Below are 9,384 nucleotides of genomic sequence, written 5' to 3'. Positions count from 1 at the left end.
GTGAGTTGAGACAAGAAAACATAAACAAGCGAACAAAACTAAGTGAAGTGAAATATTGTCTATGTAAACAAACTGCTCATGCAGATGAGAATGAAATGATCGAGTGTGTCTTATGCAAGGAATGGTATCATAAGACATGTATCCGTGCTCAGCTGGTCAATAGTACCAGTGACTTGTACTATGTCAAGAATTATCTCTGCCCTTGTTGCCTGAGAAGTAAACGTCCCAACTTACAAACCATTCTGTCCCTTGTGGTGAATTTAGAGAAAATCAATGTCCGAATTCCAGAAGGAGAAATCTTACAAGCACTCATAGAACGAGTCATGACATGGATAGATCGCGTCAAGAAGTTTATGTCTCACAAGGAAATAGAACGGCTACGTGCCCAACTTAGAACCAATCCTAATCTGAACAAGATTCCTATCCTACCTGACAACTTTACCATCGTGGAAGATCTCTTCTATGAAGGTCTTCTCATCGAAGTCCATCTGACCCAAGATATGGACGATATTTGCAATATGATCCAACACACATTCCCGGATAGTAAAATCAACAGACCATCCAATCCGCTCATCTCAACCAATGATCGACAACTATGGAAACGGCGCCTGGAGAAATTCGTGTCAAATCCATTTCAAAATGCAAAACGACGATTACAAACAAAGAAGCAAGCGTGTGCTATGAAACGTCTGAAGAAAAATGAAGCAGACAGTGGAGGTGCTGGAAGTTTAGAAGAAGAGGATGACACTGCAACAGGTGAAGATCAAATAGCCAATGCGAGTGTGAATGAGAATAGTAATGAAGAGGAAGCTGAAGAAGATGAGCTATGTTCCTATGTCCCATGTCTGAAACCTGAGGGAGACCAAGTAGACTGGGTGCAATGTGATGGGGGATGCGAGCAATGGTTCCATATGATATGTGTTAATCTGAAGAAGACTGACTTGAAAGAGGACCAGGAGTATATTTGTGAAACTTGTGATCAAAAATCTCCAAACACTTCTGGGCCGACTAGTACAGGAGGGCGTCATATTGATCTGTCTTGTGTTAAATTGGAAATACATACGGCCAGTTAGCATGAGAATATGAGGGAAGGGTTTCAACATGCGGTTAGAGACCATGTTGAAACATCCCGTGTAAACTTTGTTCTGGAAACAACTGACTAACTTTCTTGTTTGTAGACAAGTTATTTAGTAGCTAGGGATTTTTTTTCACTGGGGTAGATCATTTTTAACATAACAAATTAAAATATTAGTTTAGGTCTCTCATTGTTGTTCACATGTTGTTCTATTGAAATGAATATTTGTTAGTTTATTCTGTTAATGTTTGTCAATACTGGTGTTATTTTAAATCTGTTTTAATCACATCAATCTTAGGTACTTAATTAACTTTTAACAAAGGGGAAAGTCTCAAGGTTTTAAACATTTTAAACTATTTTTAATAAATATTCATAAATATTTTAATTGTGTAAAGCAGGAAAAGGCTGTAAACGTTGAAAATTTGAAATTAGTCATATTTCACTTCACCCCTTGGTTCAAACAGAATATTAAATGTACTTAGCACCTAATACCCACGTACCTAGTTATAATAAAATTAATTTCACTTAAACCCACGCACTCAAACAGATGAAATTCAATTAAACCAGTAACTTCGCATCACTCAGTCGGTGACAAGATAACTTGACAAATCTTCATTTCCATCACATCCTCGTCTTTTGTGTAAATTTACTCACATTTTTACGTAGATGCCACTGAGGGCCATTTCATAGAGCTACTTTGCAAGTTGAGCTTTGACCATTATGGAGAAAAATGAAGCTTGTACCAAAAAATGGGCCACAGGGCTTATATTTAGGATACTTTATCATACCAAATGTAAAAACTAAGCTCCTAATGTGCAAATGTCAAATTGTAAAGTGGAATGTGCAATAGGGCCATATTTTTTCCTCCCATTGTAGAGAATGATTGTTCTTGTGAAATGTAATAGATAAATTTCGAGTCAAGTCCAAGCTAGTTTCAGAATCCCCACAGTAAGAATCAAAGGCTAAATCGGCCGTTATGGCCGAGGCCACAACCTGAGTTTAATCTCGGTTCAAGTTTAACTCTTGGATTGAGTGATCTGATTGGCCAATTTCAACATTTTCAGCCAATCAGTTTGTCTAAACTAAGATTTAAACCTAACCTCGGTTTTAACTCTAAAAAAAAAAAAAAAAAAAAAAAAAAAAAAAATCAACAATGATAATAATGAATAAATTGAGAACAAGTGCCCGAATTAATTTCACATGTGAAAACGATAAAATAAATATAATTAAGATTGTTATTCAGTTTATTTTGGAGTCTAGAATATAAAATTATGAAAAAATAAAAATAAAGAACAATAATATATACAGAAAATTAATAATGATAAATAGACTGTAAAGGATTGGTAAATGCATTGCAAATATTGCAAACTTGGAAGTATCCGAAACAATAGTTTTAAGTTCGGTATGCGATTTGGTTGGGAACTGAAAGACCTCCAATGCAGTTGAAGGGTGAGGTTCATAAAGAACAATAATATATACAGAAAATTAATAATGATAAATAGACTGTAAAGGATTGGTAAATGCATTGCAAATATTGCAAACTTGGATAGTATCCGAAACAATAGTTTTAAGTTCGGTATGCGATTTGGTTGGGAACTGAAAGACCTCCAATGCAGTTTAAGGGTGAGGTTCAATTTTTACTTTCTATTATTTTCTTCCGAATTCTTACCTAGTAAAGTTCCAAGAAGCTAAACGTAGGCATGATTGTAATCATCCAGAACAGACAAGCACTGCAACAAGGATTTAATCAATTTTACAAAAAAAAGTTTCCACATAAAACAGTGATTGTAATCATCCAGAACAGACAAGCACTGCAACAAGGATTTAATCAATTTTACAAAAAAAAGTTTCCACATAAAACAGAAAAAAAACTATGATATACCTCTTTTAATGTACAAACCAAATAGGTTAGTAAATAGGTTATAAGTTATAACTTATTTTTTCCCCAACCCTCTGATCAAATTCCTTCCTGTGTTTTTTTAATATTCTTGTTACCTTAAAGTTGAAATATTTATTCAAATTATTATTGGAAAAAATATCATATTTTAAAAATATATCTATAGAATAATATTAGTATTTATAAGTTATTGAATTTGACGTTTTATTTTCATTTACTCTTTAATTTCATTCCATCAGAGGGCCTTTTGAATATTATAGGTTGTAGCTCCTCAATCGCCAGATAGAGAAAGAGTGAGAGAACATTAGATACTTACAAATACTTCTGGGGTGTATTCACTTAGGATATTCTCAAGCCTTGAATTTGACTTTCTAAACTCTGAAAACAAACAACACCGAAACACATTAGTTTAAGTTCTTAATCATAATGCAAACGCTGTCCAATTTTCCTTCAACTGATGCTTGCTATAACTGCAAAAAAAAAAAAAAAAAAAAAAAAAAAAAAAAAAAAAAATTTTTTTGAAAACGGGGCCAACCCCCAAAACGGATATTTCCACCATTTCCCGATTTTGGACAATTTGGACCGATTACTATGCTTTCTCATTACTACTTAAGTACGTACTCATAGCTTTCGCTATACTTTGTAATAGAAAGTAAGAAGAACAAAAAATAATTACATTTCAAGTGTCCAGAGCACTAATCTTCCATCTAGTCCACTGGTAGATATACGGACACCGTATCCCCACCTCTCAGCATATATCCTCATGCTAGTGATTGCAATTCTGATGATGTTGGTGTCTAACTCGTACATTCAGCCTGGAATTGAAAATATAACTTCAATTAGCTGTCTTCGTACGTCAGGTGGATCCCAGCAGTCACCTGGCTTAAATCCTTGAAAGTAGGTTACAGAGTGTTCAGAGAAATCCATGAGAGATAGAGAAAAGTAAGGAGAACAATTGCCAGCCTAGGTCGCTTTGGAAGATATTGTGCCTGCCTTTGGTAAGCGCTAGATGCGGGGTTCGATCCTGCCCGGTGGGCAAAAATTGCCGCTTCTCCTATCCTGTTCCCTCCTTCACCCTTTGTTTTTGGAGGAAAGACTTCCAAGATAAGAACTATCAAACCTTTGGTATTCTTCTATCCGTGTGTCCTCTCCTTCTTTTTTTCGATTTTTGGGACGACAAGACCTCCGTTGATACAGTTCCTCTCTATCAAAAACTCGATCTACAAAAAAAATGTTTCTCATACCTCAACGGCGAGGCTTGTCGGTCCAAACTCTTGAACTTCTTCATGGCACTAATATACCAGCCGACTCTTTCTTCTGTGATAGATCCAACTTGGCCACAAAACTGGATCTGGTTTACCATTCACCGAGTACAGCATTGGACAACAGCTGTGACCCTGAAGGCAAAAAGTGAAAATGAGGGTTCAAATGATAAGATATATTAGAAATTATAGGAGTGATAGACGATTTAATCATGTAATAAATAATTTTTTAGATTGTAAATATTGTAAATAGTTTTAATTATTTATTTTTTCCTCCTTCTCCTTCTTATTCTTCTTCCTCCTCCTTCCTTTAAGTATCATCCTTTCTTAGTTGAGCTAATAATTAAGCTGGGTCTGGGTAAAGGGACATTTCAATCTATCCTAGCAGTCTAAATGAGATAAATTCTGAACTATTATTATTGTTGTTGTTTTAGTTTTTCCAAGCAAAACATAGATTCAATACTTACACAGCAGCCACTATGTAATTGTTTGACACCAGAGAGACGAGAGGAATGGCAAGGAGTCAGTCTTGAGTTTGGTGGTTATGGGAGAACCTGCTGTGACATCCGCACATTGATGGAACCATCGTGTGAAGTCCAACACAGCTTGTTACCGTCCTTACTGAATGCAACACTGTGAATCCAGCCACCTGAGGAGTTTGAAAAAAAAAAAAAAAAAACTTAATATTCTATCTGCCTTGGAGGTGTAGTGGCCAAAATGCTAGCCTTATAAACGGGAGTGTCTAGATTCAATTCCAGTCAAGGTATGGGAGAATTTGACCACAGTAATACTAGACCTGCAAAGTGCAAAAGCTGTATATTGTTTGGGCAACTACACAACTTTTGATCAACACAAAGCCAGAAAAAAAACTTGAAGATTATTTACCTCCACTACTAGAATTATTGAGTTCCACCAAACAGTTGCCAAGGGTGCTCTTGCTTCCCCAGTTTGTACTCTGAGGAGCAGACTCAATATCTTTAATGTATGCAGAGAACACTCGGACCTTGAAATCTGTAGAACCACAACCCAGGAGATGGTTGTTTGGGTGCCAATCCAGGCATGTGATTGTGGATTTGATTGGCTTCTTGATGTGCTTAGCCACCCACCTGTGACATAGAGGGTAAGAATGATAATGCAAACATTAGCAGATAATCACTCAGGAAATAATTAAATAAGTATGTACTACCTAGCAAGTCATTGTTGTGAAATTAATTTTCTCTTGAATACAATGACTATTTAATGTAAAATGGTTATTTTTTACTCACCAATCATTCTCCGACTCAAAATAACACACAGAGATGAGGCGGGCTCCAGAACCTGCAGCAAATTTGTTTTCCAGTGGGGACCATTTCACACAAGTGGCTGCACGGTTTATTCTCAGCAATACAAGAGTTGGTTTCCATTTCTTATCATCATTGTTCTGGGTCCACACATAAGCATTACGGTCCTGAAAAAAGTAGGTACCTAGTTTTAACTTCTCCTTTATCCAATGAAGTTTTGAACAGTTTTATTTTGCTAGACCATATCAATTGTTACCTACATTCGTAAGTGAGAGTTGCAAAATTTTAATAGAGATGAAAATATCCTTCTTTCTAAATAGATTTTTCTTGAATTTTACAAGAGTAAACATACTGGATTCTTACCAGGAAGACATATGTATACTTACAGCACTGCATGTTACAATCCTGTTTGTGTTTGGTGCCCAATCTATTCCAGTGACTTTGAGATCATGTCCATCTAACACGTCAAGCTGTGACCAATCATTGGCAGCTTTCTCATATTGGTAGAGATGGACTTCCTGATTGTTTGGAGTGAATGCAAGCTCTATTCAAAAAGAAGAAAAAATAGTGTTGTTATTTCAAGGGAATGCCTCAAATGCTCAAATCCAGTGTGATGGAGGATGAGTTGATTAATTAAAACATTAAAAAATAATTATAGGCAGGTAACTATGATCTCCACAGTGTTCTAGGAAATCATGACTCACATTAGTGAGAGATCTACTCTTCTTCAAAGTCCATCATGGTTTATGGTGGGTGCTTACTTGACCTAATTATTTGGTTAATAACCTAACTGCAATCAATCACTTGAGTGAATAAGCTCTGAAACTAGGCTCCAGGGGTTTCAAAGAGCACAAAACTCTCAACTCAGGGTAATAAGAGCCACCGATAAGTACAGTCAGATTCCAGATCCAGGGTTGGGTCCCAGAACTATCGATTTTTTTTCAAATACTTACGTTGCCGGGTATTATTCCAAGCATGAGTTGTGACAGGATTGATGCCGAAACTGTATACTTCTGCCATTGGAAAGGAAAACACAATAAATTACTGCAATTAATTTAAATTTAATTTCATCAATTTAAATTTTCTTGGAGTTCGAATTTTTCTTTTCCCCTTTTTGTTTACATTTACAAATTTCACAAATGGGAAGCGAGCCAACTTCCCCTCCAACTCACACGATCGGTTTTGCCAAGAAGGTTAGTGAGCTATGGATAAGTGAAAAGTGAAGCCTCAGTAGGCTGAGTTCTTCCATGGTGATCGGGGTACCTTTCATTAGAGCTAAAAACTTTCCTTTGAATGAGATAAAATTATAAAAATTATGAAAGTGTTACAGTGAGTGATAAGGGTCGAAATTTTATTTCAAATAAAACTAAGGAATGATCAAATAATTTTACCCTGTCTTCCTTCTCTCTTCGATTTCGGGACGATAAGACCATAGCAGTTACAGTTCCCTCTGTCAAACCTCTTTTTTTAAAAAAAAATAATAAACATTTTTGAAATATTAATGTACAACCAAACACGATTAGGTAAGTACATACTTAAGTAGGTATCGATAAAATACGTACATAATATGACCTTGCTTTCCTGCATTTCTCTCTACTGCTTACTGATTAGTCCATAATGAACTTTTAACGACCGGTATTGACAGTTCTTTTTGCTCGGAAGAAATACAAATGTAGGTATTACAATGTCTTATTGACATGGTGGTGTGAGTACCTACTACCTACCCAATGGGAATTAAAATCGCGTGAACTACCGTCAGTTGCACCGACAGGTACCTAGGTAACTTTTCAGAATTCTGTCGATGATATCGGTACCTAGGGAATTAAAATCGCGTGAACTACCGTCAGTTGCACCGACAGGTACCTAGGTAACTTTTCAGAATTCTGTCGATGATATCGGTACCTACCTAGATACCTTTTTTCAGAATTCTGTCAAGAAAAAGTAAAATAACTAACTAACACCTACTTACCGGGGAAAAAGAAACAAGGTCAGTTCACCTGAGAAAAGCGTACAGCTTCTCAATGATCTCACCCACACACAGCAACCTGTGGGTATGCAGTGTTGATGACGTCATGAAGCGTGCCAACCACGCATGTCCTGACATTGTCCATTGATTTTCCTTCTGCCATCAACTTCGCAGAAGATACTCCCTCAGAAGGGTCCAAGAAGGTACGTACTGAATTTCTCATCATTTTTATTATTCGAAATTAAACTTTTATCAATGATTTTATTTTATTTATTTTGAATTAATAAATGGTCTGGTTGATGACGTCATGAAGCGTGCCAACCACGCATGTCCTGACATTGTCCATTGATTTTCCTTCTGCCATCAACTTCGCAGAAGATACTCCGTCATAAGGGTCCAAGAAGGTACGTACTGAATTTCTCATCATTTATATTTTTCGAAATTTAACTTTATACCTATCAATGATTTTATTTTATTTATTTTGAATTAATAAAAGGTCTGGATTTCGTGGAATTGATGAGCTTTTGACGAAGAACGGTAGGTACCCTCCTGCCTGGAATGAAATGTGTTTTAAGAATCGTAATTCCAGATCATACCTACTTACCTATGTTTATTAGGATGTACATAATAACATATTGTAGTCAGAATTTGGCTAACTAAACAGGTATACTCATCATTCTCACCAACATTGCTATTAAACTGTGTTGATGACGTCATGAAGCGTGCCAACCACGCATGTCCTGACATTGTCCATTGATTTTCCTTCTGCCATCAACTTCGCAGAAGATATACTCCGTCATAAGGGTCCAAGAAGGTACGTACTGAATTTCTCATCATTTTTATTTTTCGAAATAAAACTTTATACCTATCAATGATTTTATTTTATTTATTTTGAATTAATAAATGGTCTGGATTTCGTGGAATTGATGAGCTTTTGACGAAGAACGGTAGGTACCTTCCTGCCTGGAATGAAATGTGTTTTAAGGATCGTAATTCCAGATCATACCTACTTACCTATGTTTATTAGGATGTAAATAATAACATATTGTAGTCACAATTTGGCTAACTAAACAGGTATACTCATCATTCTCACCAACATTGCTATTTAACCTTAGTACTGTAGCGATATTTTCACCGAACCCTGTTGAACATTTAAAGGATAATTGAATTTTAATGGCTGTACTAATAGCCTACTACGTTCCATCATCAGCTAAACGTTATGACTTATGATAATAATAAATTAGTCAAGTACCTAAAGAATCTATCGATACCACTTTTATGTTGGGATTTTCCTAATTCGGCAAAACGAGCTATTTCTAGTACCTAGTAGTAAGCACGTACCAACAATGTGTGGACACAGCTTTATGGATACGATTGATATCTCATGGATACAATTTTCTCTTCTGCTTACAGAGGTTCCACAACCCCCACAACAATGTGTGGACACAGCTTTATGGATACGATTGATATCTCATGGATACAATTTTCTCTTCTGCTTACAGAGGTTCCACAACCCCCATGACATTGCCATCAGTAAGAACGGAACTGAACTGTACGTGGTAGAAACGTCTCCCAATAGGATTTGGAAGTTTGACACCTCACAATGGGTGGATATGAACCAGTTTGCCTATATGCCGCTCGAGAAGTAAATTGTGGACATCGCCATCATCGGAGATGTCATATTAAACCATAATAGAGAACCAAGGGTTTTTTATGCAACGTTGGACTCAAAAATAGATCTATTTGAAGTACAACAATAACAGTATCTTGACATGAGAAAGAAATATGTCTTGATAATAACCCTAATTTTCTCCTTCCAAACGATCTGTTAGATTGAATACTTTCCCATATTGTTAAAAGCTGGCGTAAAAAAAAAAAAATAATAATAATAATAATAATAATAA

General features: G+C 36.0%; 1 long non-coding RNA gene and 1 pseudogene across 1 annotated transcript; both read right to left on the bottom strand.

Annotated features, from left to right (window-relative positions):
• Window positions 1–2,662: 2,662 nt before the first annotated feature.
• On the bottom strand, window positions 2,663–3,369 carry LOC113470728. Its single transcript, XR_003393682.1, has 2 exons — window positions 3,289–3,369; window positions 2,663–2,805 (listed from the first exon to the last, which is right to left on the bottom strand). It is a non-coding gene; the product is annotated as an uncharacterized LOC113470728 (long non-coding RNA).
• A 369-nt stretch (window positions 3,370–3,738) lies between these two features.
• Window positions 3,739–6,644, bottom strand: LOC103517218 (annotated as a pseudogene).
• Window positions 6,645–9,384: the final 2,740 nt, after the last annotated feature.

This window comes from Diaphorina citri, unplaced genomic scaffold (genome assembly GCF_000475195.1).
Source record: "Diaphorina citri unplaced genomic scaffold, Diaci psyllid genome assembly version 1.1 scaffold1781, whole genome shotgun sequence".
Taxonomy (NCBI): Eukaryota; Metazoa; Arthropoda; class Insecta; order Hemiptera; family Psyllidae; genus Diaphorina; species Diaphorina citri.
The sequence above is the reverse complement of the archived record's forward strand: the minus strand, read 5'-3'. Positions and strand labels throughout refer to the sequence as shown.